The sequence below is a fragment of the Cynocephalus volans genome, chromosome 5, assembly GCF_027409185.1.
Source record: "Cynocephalus volans isolate mCynVol1 chromosome 5, mCynVol1.pri, whole genome shotgun sequence".
NCBI classification, from domain to species: domain Eukaryota; kingdom Metazoa; phylum Chordata; class Mammalia; order Dermoptera; family Cynocephalidae; genus Cynocephalus; species Cynocephalus volans.
Window position 1 is genome coordinate 126,870,833 of NC_084464.1, and position 12,732 is coordinate 126,883,564.

Consider the following 12,732-nt stretch of genomic DNA (forward strand, 5'->3'; position numbering starts at 1 on the left):
GTCAGTCTGTTAATCCTATGTACTTCTGATGAGGGGGACAAAGAGTTAACATGATTATATCAGAGGGTCTCAGGCTCTAAAAGAATATTTTCTAAAGAGTCTCACTCAAACTGGCAATATCTAGGGAGAGGGGTGAAAAAGTAAAGTATTTGTCAGTCTGTGTTTTGCTTTAGAGATTTAGGCATGTATTGGCACTTCTTAATTTGGTTGTATGATTTGTTTTTAGAAGCAGCATTAAGCAGTTCAGTTGTAATAATAGTAAACATTTATCGAGCACTTATGTGCTAGATATTATTCTAAGCTGTTTATATATTTCAATCTTCATAATATGTCGTGATGGTCATGAGACAGATACTGCTATTGTTATTTTGCAGTTAATGCAGTGGAAACCCTGAAAAATTAGATAATTGTTCAAGGTGGAACCAGTTAATGGTAGAAATAGGCTTTAACTTCAAGGAGTCTGACTCCCTAGCCCATGCCTTTAACTACCAGGAAAACCACAGGAAATTGCAGGTTAGTGCTGTGTGTAGCAAAAAGATAGAGGGAGGGTATGGTGGGTGCCCAGAAGCAATTTAAGGAATTGATGGGCCTCTGTGTAGGGAAGGAAGTGAAGGAGGAAGGTGGCTGAAAGAGTTGAAGATAAAGATCAAGAACAGAAATTACTACAAACTCAGGAGACTGGGAAAGGTGTTAGGACGTGTATATGCGGGGAAGAAAGTCACCGAAGTTCAAGTTATCAGAGAATCTGGGTGAACATAAAGTTAGGATTTTGCTACAAGAGTGAGTTGTATTAAGGAGGAATGGAGGCAAAGGGCACCAAAATGCAAGTGTTTGAGATGCTGTAAGTCATGGATGCCAAAGTTCTGTGAGATAAAGTCAGGAGTTTGGCAACATTTGTGAGCCAGGTGCTGAAGCTCTCTGTGAATCTGAGGGAGAGATCTAGAAGCTGGTAGATGATGGTTGTGACCAACAGACCAGGCTCGGCTTGCCCTCTTGCAATAAACAAATGACTCTAAAGTCCAAAAGTTGATGCAAGGATTGGAAGGTTTATTCAGATTACCAGTACTCAACTAAATGTCTAACCAAGCAAACAAAGAGAAAAGAGGAACAGTGGGGTCCAGTTTTTCCTGCTCCCAATCGGCAGAGCCAACCTATTCCATTGACATAGTAATTGATAAAAGCAGTTCTCCCCACTATTGTCAGCACAAAGAAGAAAAGTAGCTCCTAGATTTAAATCAGAGAAACAGAGCATAATCAGGAGCCCTCTAGGGTGCACCTATACAGAACAGCAGAAGAGGGCTCGGAAAATCAGAAACAAAGCCTAGCCGGGACCCCTCCAGGGTGCACCTACATAGTCGTGGATACGATCCAACCAAACAACAGAAGAGGGCTCAGAAAATCAGAGAAAGGTAAAGAGAATTTTAGTGGCTTCCAGATTGCCAGTCACTGTGAGGCATGGAAATTAATCCCCACCATTCTCATGAATTACCTGCCAGGGGGGACCTGTTCAAGAAAGGTCTTCATGGTATAGGACTGGCCTTCCCACCTCTGCTAGTCACCCATCAGGGCAAGCCACTGCCGGCCAGAGGGAGCATGCTTCTCACAGGCTGAGAGGAGTTTAAGCTGCAGTTGTCCAGCAGTCACTTTACTGAGCAAGAAAAGGGGAAGAAAGGAGAGTAAAGAGAATAAAGCATTGCCTTGTCAGAATGTAGGCTGGGGACTCCAGGAGAGACTTACGAGCAGCAGAGATGCAGGAGCAAAATAGTCACAGTTGGCCACTTGCCTCTTGTAGCTTGTCTCCTCTGGTGCCTGAGGCTTTCTGATCTTTGCTGGTGCAGATATTAGAGCAGCATGTGTGTTGCATGGGGAAAATCCCAGGGCCATTCTCAGCACCCAGAGTCCCCTTACCTCTTGATTTGTACTGAATTAGGCTCTTGGGTCATAGAGATGAACACTGAACCCAGCAGTAAAGCAAGCAACACTTTATTAAAAGAGGGAATAGACTTATACATAAGGCAGGGGGGTAGCTACAGTAAAGCTATTCCCCTGAGGGGAGCTGTTCAGGGTCTTTTATAGTTAAAGGAGTTAAGGGGTACAGGCCAGTGTCACTGCAGGTGATCCATTCTGTTCTTCCTAGTTGTGTCATGGGCCTATGCTCAGTTAAGGCTTTAGTCCTTGCACCTGCTCAGTAGGTCCAAGATGGAGGTGGTGTTCATCATCGTCACCCCAGGAGGGGCATTGTAGCGGTCACCTTGAAGCTTGTGTACATGCGGGAATTCCTAAAGGGGTCTTAAGGTTAATTCATAACTTAATTTTTACAATTACAGTAAACAATCCTTGGGGAGGGGTTTTGCAATTCAGTTAATATCCGTTCCCCTCTTATCTCAGTTTATTTTATCAGGGTGGGCCATGGAATAATCATGTACCTTTGGGGGGGGGGCGTCTCACAACTGAGAAATGGAAAAGTAACAAAGTGTCCTCTGCAGGGAAAATGGAGTCAGTTTGGTTCACAGGCCTAGGCTTACTCTGTTTCATGCCATAGCAGAAGACACAAAAGAGGGCAGAATGTGGGGAGTTACATATAATCAGAAATGGAATCACCTGGAACTGGTACTAGAAGTTAGAAGAATGCCAACTTTGCTTCCAGATCTGTCTTAACATGTTGGGAGGTGAGGAAAACAAGCTGTTTTTGCTTATCAAGGCTCATGGGAAATGATGTCCTAGGAGAAAGCCAAGTTTCAGTTAAGGCAAGAAGGTGAAGGTACAATTCTATGAGGAGGCTGAGGATATAGATTAGGGTGAAACTGGTTACCATGAAACTGGTTTTTATAGTAGAGAGGGTTTCAAAGGAGGTCAGTAGTGGGAAAAAGTTCAGTATAGGACAGTTTGGGTATGAGTAAAGAAAAATGTTCACTTTTACTTTGAGGGTAACTAATAAGAACAAGGATAAGTGGTGTAGATGAGATGTACTGGCCTTAACATTATGAGAAAAAAATACAAGTGTGAATTTGACAAGCAAATTGACATTCACTTCAGCATCTTGGAGGTGTGCTGATGTACACACTGGCTGTTTCCTGTTGCTTTGGGGGAGACAGGAAGTGCCTCTGGTGCTACTAAAAGGGCTACAAGACAGACCTTTCTATCACCCACCAAGTAAATTATCCTGAGCAGGCTGATTCATCTTCCTGTGTCCCATTTTCTCTATTTCTAAAATAGGAGTTATGATACCTTCTTCTCTGAGTTGTCTTGAGAATCAAATTAGTTTACTATAGGGAAGTGCCTTAGAAAATTGTCAAGTGCCAGACAAAGGTAAGTTATTATTAGACACATCAAACTGTTTATGCTGAGTTTCTTATCAATAGGAAGTCCAAATATAACCTTAGACCTGACTTTTTTTTTTTTAATGAATTACTTATAATGTTTTGTTTGAGGACATGGCTTTTAAGAAAGTATTATTTAAAAAAGTAGAAGTGCCAGCTTTATACTCTGTAGACAAGTAAACAAAACAATTTATCAGGGAAATCGCAGGGATGGGGAAGTCATTACAAGGACAAGGGGTGTTTTTCTTTTGTCAATCTCCCCATTACAAATGAGGTCCACAGTTTCCACTTAAGAACAACAGATCAGGACTTCCCTTTAGCAACGCTCAAACAGCCACAAGTTGTGACTGTGGGCCACTTGCCAATATTTCTTCAAAGAGAACTTTAAGTTAAGTCAGTTTAACAATCAGGATCTGGAAATTTCTCTTTTTTCACACACACAAGCAGTCCTCCTTCCCCTTCCTTTGCCCAGACATTTCACACTCATTCTGACAAATGAAGGCCAAAATACATATTTAATTTATTTATATTTTACATATTTAATACCAGGCAGCAGCCACTTTAGACTTAAGTATTTCCTTTGTTATTACTTTTCCTAAGGAGGAAGAAATGTGCTCATGCTTCTTTTTCTTCTACCTTTGGAAAAATCTAACATTCTTGAGACACTGGTGAAATAGCAAAAAGTTATTCCTGTTTACTAAATAAAAGTCCGGGAAGGTCTTTGTGTTCATGTTCTGGAAATTTCTATTTAAGATGTGGAAAACGGGATGCCTATTGTTAAGATGTTATTTTATCAGATTAGGACAAACCCACAAACACACTTTCCACATCTTCACTGTAAAATAAAAGAAAAATGACACTGGATCAGACATGTGGTCCTAGCAGCTCAGTAGTTCACCTCTGCCAGAAATACCAAGAAATTTTCTTGGAATTGCTCTGTATCTTCTGACATCAAGGTTGAATAATTTAAAAATTTATGGAATAAGATTATTTATAAAGAAGAGAATTATTAAGGTAAATAAGCTTATCTGAAATCCTGCATTAAAACAAAAATCTGTTAGGATGTTTTCCTTATGAAAAAAGTAATTTATTTTCGTTGTTGAATGTGTTAAATATTCAAATAAACAAACAAACAAAAAATCAATCCGTAATTTATCCATTCAGAGATCATAGTGCTACTATAGCCCTTCAGTCATTTTTCTTACAAATCCTTATGTATATTTAACAAACAGGGAATCATACCAGACCTACTATCTTGTAACCTGTTTAACGTGTGCATATATCATAGTACAGTGGTTAATAGCACAGGCTCTGTCAGACTGCTTGGGTTTGGGTTCCAGCTCTGTCGCTGACTAAAGAGATAACATTGGGCAAGTTACATAATCACTCTGATGATGGGAATGGAGATTTTGAGCAGAAGAGTGATAGGATCTAGAGCTGCAAGGATTAGACTGCCATCAGCCAAGACTGGAAGTCTGTGAATAAAAGAGATTTGTCGTGGGGAGACCAGCAGTTCAATCTATTGGACATCTGAGTGGAAACATCAAGTAGTTGGAGTTTGATTTGGAGAAAAGTATAAGTAAAGTTAGGAGGGTGGGAGTCATAGGCTTATAGATATTTAGAGTTTTGAGACTGGATGAAGTCAAGAGAGTAAATGTAGATGGAAAAGAAGACCAACTACTGAGCCCAGGGCACTCTGACTCTGAGCGTTTAGAATAGAGATACAAAAGGGAGGGAAGACAGAGCTTAGGAGGAAGGAAGAACACCAAGAGAATGCAGTAACCAAGAAACAAATGAAGAAGGTGCAGCGGGGAGAGAAGTAATAAAATGTGCCAAATACTACTGATAGCTCAGGTAAGAAAAGGACTGAGACTGACCATTGCATTTGGCAATGTGGAGGTCATCTCCAAGAGCAGTTTAGGTGGAATGAAAGCTTGAAAGAACAGTGAGTTTAGTGGGTTCAGAGGAGAACTTGAGCAAAGACATTGGAGAGAGCTAGTAGGGAAACTTCCTTAAGGGAGTTTCCTGCAAAGAGCAACAAATACATGGGACAGGTTCTGGGGGGAAGGTAGGCTCAAAAGAAAATTTAATTTTATATTTTTTAAGATGAAAGAAATTATTGCATGTTTATAGGTGGGTAGTAACAGTCCATTAAAGGGAATAAAACTGATGTTGTAGGATATAACAGGAATTTCTGGAGTGGTGTTATTGAGCAGGCAGGAGGGGAGGGGATCTAGCGTGTAAGTGGAGAAATTAGCTTCGATGTGAGAACAGGCTGTTTATCTCAGGTAACAGGAAGGCCAAGTATATGGGTCATCATTTGTGAGGGAGTCTGTTGAAGTTCTCTTCTTATTGCTTCAATTTTTTCATTATGTTCTTTTTCCTTGTTCACATCAGTTATACAGGAAGCAGCAGAGTCCCAGGTCACTCCTTATTTCCAGGTCTCTAACCCTCATGAAGCCCTGTGCTTCTCATAACTGGTCTTCTCCCATCCTCATTCCTGAAACTCTTCCATTATGTCATCAGAATGTAGGAGGTATTATTTCAATTGTGTATGGGAGAATTTATTTATCTTCACCCTGACAATACTGAATGCTATTATGTAAAGGAATCTGCCAATTTGATAATGAAAAATGTTATTTCATTGTTATTTAACAGGACTTCTTTAATTTCTAGTAAGGCTGAATATATTTTCCATATATCTATTTGTTATTTTTATACATCTTATATTCCTTATAAAAATATATCTTATTTTTCTACTGGGGTTTTCAACTCTTTCTAATAGTTTTATAAGAACTGTTCCTATTTGAGGATTATTAATCCTATTTTTCATGCATGCTGCAAATATTTTTACCCAAATTGCCATTTGTCTTTCAATGCAGTTTTTAGCATTTAAAAATACTTTTAAAATGTTATTTTACACCAATCTGTAATTTATTTTATGAAATTCATTTTGGAGCACTTAGAAAGGCCCTTTTCATTCCCAATGCAAAGTAAATATTCATCTACATTTTTAAAAATCCATAAGTTTTTTGGTTTTATTTTTTTACATTTAAATACTTAATTTCATCAGTACTATGTTTGGGTTCCTGGTGTGAAGAAGAGATCTAAGTTTTCCCCCTGAAATGGTCGCCAGTTGTCCTAACTCCCTTTTAAAGCTAATCCCTTGTACTAGAAGGGTCCACCCAGCTGGCAGCTTCCTGCTGAGAAAAGATGATCTGGGATGCTCTTGAGAAAGGATTTCATTGTCAGTTGGGTTGGGCTCTGATCCAAGGCAACCTCTTAGATTCATGACATCTTGCACCTTCACCCAGAAGAATGATATAGCTGGTACCTGATGCAGCAATAAAAAGAAAACTATTCATTTGGCATCAGGGAGAGAAATGAGAACCCACAAAAAGAAAAGTTGAGCTTGAAAGAAAAATACCAGCAGTTATGCTACCAGTGATGCCACTGAGAAAATGGGATTTCACCCCCCATTTCAAAATGTGTACAATCCATCCACTCATTCCTGCAGCTCATGTTTTTCCAGTGCCTACTGTGTGCCTGGCTGGCTGTTATGGTAAAGAAGGACATGTCACACCTGCAGGGAACTTGCATTCTAATGAAAATAAGTGTGGGGAGCTACAGGAGCATCTAGAAAGTATCTGTCCTAGGTATAGAATGTAAATAACAAATACTGAGAGGATAATTTAACTGTACATGAATAGCTGAGTCATTGCATCAGTTTTCAGAAAGCTTGGAAACTAAAGCAAGTGAGTAAGAATTTAAAATGTGATAAAGGTAGAGTTAGAAAATTGGTGGAGGTAGGGGGTAAGGAAGTTGAGCTAGTTTACCTTCCTCAGGTTGCAAGGAATGGAAACACCTGAGAAGGTGAACATGCTTAATATGTATTTACTTTGAGTTGGTAACAGTCACTCTGCTCAGCCTCTCCCTGGACTTTATCTGTGTAGCTCATGGTCTCTGATATCCTTTGTGTGCCTTCTCTTTTTTCCTGTGAATAATCAGTTTGTTCAGTTCATACTTGCTGCCTTAAATTCCTTAACTACTGTTCTCTGTTAAACCCACTGAAATCAGGCTTTCTCCCCAACCCCAGTGCTATAACTACCTTTATCAACTTTCCCAGTGGTGTCCTCTCTACTCCCAGTCCTCCTTTTTCTCATCCCATCAATAGCCTTTGGCATAGCTGATCATACCTTCTTATCTAAAATACTCTTTGCTTTGCCTCTAGGACACCACTCTTTCCTGATTATCCTCCTGTCTCACAGGACACTTTTTTTCAGTCATGTCTGATCATTTCTCATTTCTTTCACTTAAAAATGCTAGAGTGCCCCAAACTCAGTCCTTGGAACTTTTTTCTTTTCTGCTTATACTTAATTCCCTTGATGATCTCTTCCAATTAAATAAATGTAAATACGTACTATATAGGCTGAAGATTCTAAAATGTATATCTCCAGCCTGGACTTCTCTCTTGGACTTCAGGCTTAATGATGTCCAATTACTAAAGACATTGCCACTTAGATCTCAAATAGGCGTCTGTAGTAGATTGTATTATTGTTCATGATGCTTGTTGCCTTTTCTAGGGCTAGGATTGATTGTATTTACTCTCTTCGGCTGATGTCAGGGTTGGCCATGTAACTTTCTTTGGTTAATGACATGTGAGTAAAAGTGACATGAGCCACTTCTGAGAAGACACCTTAAGAGCCATCATGTAGCTCCACCGTCCTCTTTCTTCCCTCTCTCCTAGTACCAGAAACATTCCAGATAGAGGCTGTTCCTTCAGCCTGGGTTATGAGATGAAATCAGCAAAGCCACAGCTGGGCTGCTGTGGACACAAATGTGAGCAAGAAATAAACCTTTTTGCTTGACTGCACTAAGATTTTTGGAGCTGTTTGCTGCAAAAACTCAGCCTAAACAGATTGATATAGCAACTCAAATTAACGTGCTCAGAACTGAATGTGTGATCTTTCCTACCCACCCTAACTTGCTCTTCCCACAGATTTCCTTATTTTGGTAAATGGCAGCTTCAGCCCTCCAGTTTTCAGACTAAGAACCTTGGGCTTGTCCTTGATTACTCTCTGAATCTCACACTCCACATATAGGCACTGGGGATATATCGATGAACAAAATAGACACAAAAGATAAAAATTCCTGTTGACATTATATTCAACAGAAATGAAGCAGACAATAATAAATAAGCACGATAAGTTAAATATGTCATGTTTATTTATTTAATTTGTTTACTTTTTAAAAGTGTTTTATTTGGGCAAAGTGCTTCTTACAGAAGTGCAGCTGCAAAATACAGAGACCTCTGCAACAATTACTTGTTTTTTCTTAAAGCGAAAGAATGGGTGGAATTAATATTTAAATATATATAATATTAAATCTTTAAATTTAAATATATCAAAGGTAATGCATGCAATGGAAAAAATAGAGCAGGGTAAAGGGGAAGTGAATACTGGGGGTTACAATGAGGGGGTAGGTTGCAAGGGTAGTCAGAGGTGACCTCACTGAGGAAGAAACATTTTAGCAAAGACTTGAGAACTGTAGAACTCTTGGCACATAACAAGTCTGTCCAAACCTTTACACTAAGAGATGAACGAACTCTAGCATGGCTTCCAGCAGCATAAGGCCATGTCCCTAGGATGACCCCAGCACTCCCCTCCCCCGACCCATGCCTGCTTTCGGCCAGTAGAATTTATTGTTTGTTCTAGCTAACCCTGACCATAGGCTCTTGACCTTCTTTTCTTAGAGCATTTACTAAAAGGCCTTACAATTGTGTATCTGTATCTCCTTTAACTCAGAAGTGTCTTTCTCACGGACTGGAAAGCCATTTCTTTGCAATGTAGTCATCAGGAAGGATAGGTCCTCTGTCTCGCAGTCTCTGTGGGAGGACAGAACCTAACTTCAATAAGTGACAGCTAGCAGACTCAGTTGGCCTAATCATATTTACACTGACCAACCCTCTGTAATTTTTCACTTCTCTGACTCTACTTGAGCCCTTGACCCCATGCCCCACATTCTCCCTTTAAAACATCAAATCACCTCTGTACAAACCAGGATGAAGCTCAGCTCTATTCCCTACCGTCAGTAGTTACTGAATAAAACCTGTTTTCACCACTTTAACTAACTTCCAGCTGTGTCAGACTTGAAGAAGGTGAGAAGAGTAATCCACTTGACCAACAGTAAAAAGAGTGTTCCAAGCAGAGGGACAGCCAGTACAGAAGCTCAAATGTGGGACCATGCTGGACCCATACAAGTAACAAGAAGTCCAATGTGACTGAGGCAGAGTAAGTGATGGAAATATTGGTGGCAGCTGATGTCAGAATGTAGGCAGATGGGCAGGTGGCATATAATGTAGGGACTTATGTAGGTTCTCATAGGTAAGTACTTTAGCTTTTACTCTCAATGGGTGAGAGAACCATTGGAGGATGTTGATCAGAGGAATGACATGATCTAGCTTACGTTTTTAAAGGATCAGTCCAGCTACTGTGTTGAGACTAGATAGCAATGGGGGGACGGTGGGGGAGTTGGAGGGTAAGATTGGAATTAGGGAGTCCAATTAGGAGGTTATTGAAATAATTCATATGAGATGCAATGGTGGCTAAGTTCAACGGAGATAGTAGTGATAACATCAGATTCTGGATGTACTTTAAAGAATATCCTGATGAATTGGATAGGAGGAGCTAAAAAGGAGTGTTAGTATGATTTTAAAGTTTTTGTCCTGAGTAGCTGGCATAATAGAGTTTTCCTCAACTGAGATGGTAGCAGGTTTTAGTGCGGGGAAGGGGGTAGAGAAGCTCTCCCCATAGGAGAGCTCAGTTTCAGACATGTTTATAGCATTTGGTAGACATGTGTATGGGGTGGTTGAGTAGGCAGTTGGATATTCATGTCTGGATTTCTGGGGAAAAGACCATACTAGAGATTTAAATTTGGGAGTCATCAGCAAATAGATGGTGTTTAAAGCCATGGTCTGCATGAGATGACCAAAGGAGTCAGTGTGAAACGGAGTAAGGCTAGGACTGTGAACCAAACTGACTCCATTTTCCCTGCAGAGGACACTTTCTTTTCCACACCCCTGGGGCAAATAATTATCCCATGGGCTGCCCTGACAAAACAGACTGGATAAGAGAGGAAACAGATATTTACTGAGTTGCAAAACCCCTCCCCAAGGCTTATTTACTATAATTGTAAAAGTTACAGACTAACCTTAAAACCCATTTAGGAATTCCCACCTGCGCACAAAGCACAAGGTGATTGCTACAATGACCCTCCTGGGGTGACAATGATGAACACCACTGCCTACTGAGCACGCACCCATGATGCAACCAGGAAGAACAGAACGGACCACCTCCAGTGATGCTGGCCTGCCACCTCTTAACTCCTTTCCCTATAGAAGACCCTGAACAGCTCCCCTCAGGGGGCTAGCTTTACTGTCACTACCCCCCTTATGCATGTCTATCTCTTCTTTTAATAAAGCGTTGCTTGCTTTACTGTTGGGTACATTGTTTATTTCTATGACTTTGGAATCCGAGAGCCTAATTTAATCACTGGCAAAAATTGGAAAGCTTTCAGCACTGGAGAGGACTCTAGCTGCAAGAGGCAAGTGGTCACTGGGACTATTTTGCTCCCATGTCTCTGCTGCTGGTAGATCTCTCCTGGAGTTCCTGGCCTAAATTCTGACAAGGCAATGCTTTATTCTCTTTACTTTTCTCTGATTTTATGAGCCCTCTTCTGTTTGGTTGGATTGTATCCACGTCTGTATAGGTGCACCCTGGAGGGCTCCTGGCTATGCTTTGTTTTTCTGATTTAAATCTAGTTGATACTTTTCTTCTTTATGCTGAAAACAGTGGGGGAACTGCTTTTATCAATTACTTTTAATGGACTAGGTTGGCCCCACCGATTAGGACCAGGCTAAACTGGACCACACTGCTCCTCTTTCTTCTTTGTTTGTTTGCTTAGTTAGACATTTGGTTCAGTACTGGTAATCTGAATAAACCTTCCAATCCTTGCATCAACTTTTGGACTTTCAGGTCATTTGTTTAAGGTGAGAGGACAAGCCGAGCCTGACCTGTCAGTAACAAGTGTAGCTAAAGAGAAGAGAAGAGAACCTAAGACCAAAGCCCTCCAATCATAAGAGAGGTTTGGCAGAAGAGGATGCAGCAAAGAGACTGAGAAGTAATAGCCAACCAGGTAGAAGGAATGTCAAGAAAATGTGGTGCCCTGGAAACCAAGAGAAGAAAACGGTATCAAGAGGAGGAAATGACGAACAGTTGCTGAAAAGATGGGAAATGAAAAGTGACCATTAGATTTGGTGACATGGAGATCATTGCTGATCTTGACAAGAATAGTTTGGACAGAGTGGTGGCAGAGGAAGCCCGAAAGGAGGAAGTGTGAGAGAGAATAGGAGACAGGGATTGGGAAGAGTGACAGGACAACTTTTTGAGGAGTTTTGTTGCAAAGAGGAGCAAAGAAATAGACCAGTGATGGGAAAACCGACATTCAAAGTTGGCTCTTAATAAATGTTTGCTACTGATAACAGAGACTTACATCCATATCCTAAATTATTCTCAAACAAGGTGATATCCTGGTGTCATTCTACATGCAACACAATCATGCATTAGGCATCATTATTATCCCCAATTTATAGGTAAAGAAACAGAGAACCTCATCACAGGAAGATAAAGGCTACTGAAGTGCTGTAAAGCTATTGTAGTGGTTCCCCCAAACACCAGCCAACTGCAAAAGGAATGAAAAATGTCTTGAACATATATTTATATGTACAACTACTCAAAATATATAACTGCTTTTGCTTACTACAAGATAAATTCATTGAAAACATTACTGAATTCACAATAGGACTTTGTGATTATGTATTTTCTAAATCAGCAAATACCAAGGGTATGACTACTATAATGAGCTAGTCCAAGACATTTTTCAGTGTTAAAAAAGAAGTTCAGTGTTCAAAAAGGCTGGTGGTTTCTGGAGTTAGACAAACCTTTATCTGAACTCTGCTTCTGTCAATTAGTTGTGTAGTACTGGGCAAGTCTTTTTGAGTTTGTTTCTTCATCTCTAGAACAGGGATTATAAAACCAACCTTGCTTGTCGTGATGACTAGAGAAATACATGGCTTATTTTTGGCACTCAGCAAATGCCAAATACTATAAAATGAAAAGCCAAGGTCAAATATGATTCTACCTTGAGTACCAAGCTAATGATTTTTTTTTTTCTTGTGGGCACAATAATTACTAAAGGCGGGCTGGCCAGTTAGCCCAGTTGCTTAGAGCATGGTGTTGTAACACCGTGGTCAAGGGTTCAGATCCCTGTACTAGCCAGCCGCGTCCCCCCCCCCCAAGATCCTAATAATTATTGAAGTGTTTTCATTTGAGTGACAGAGCGTCACTAGGAGTGT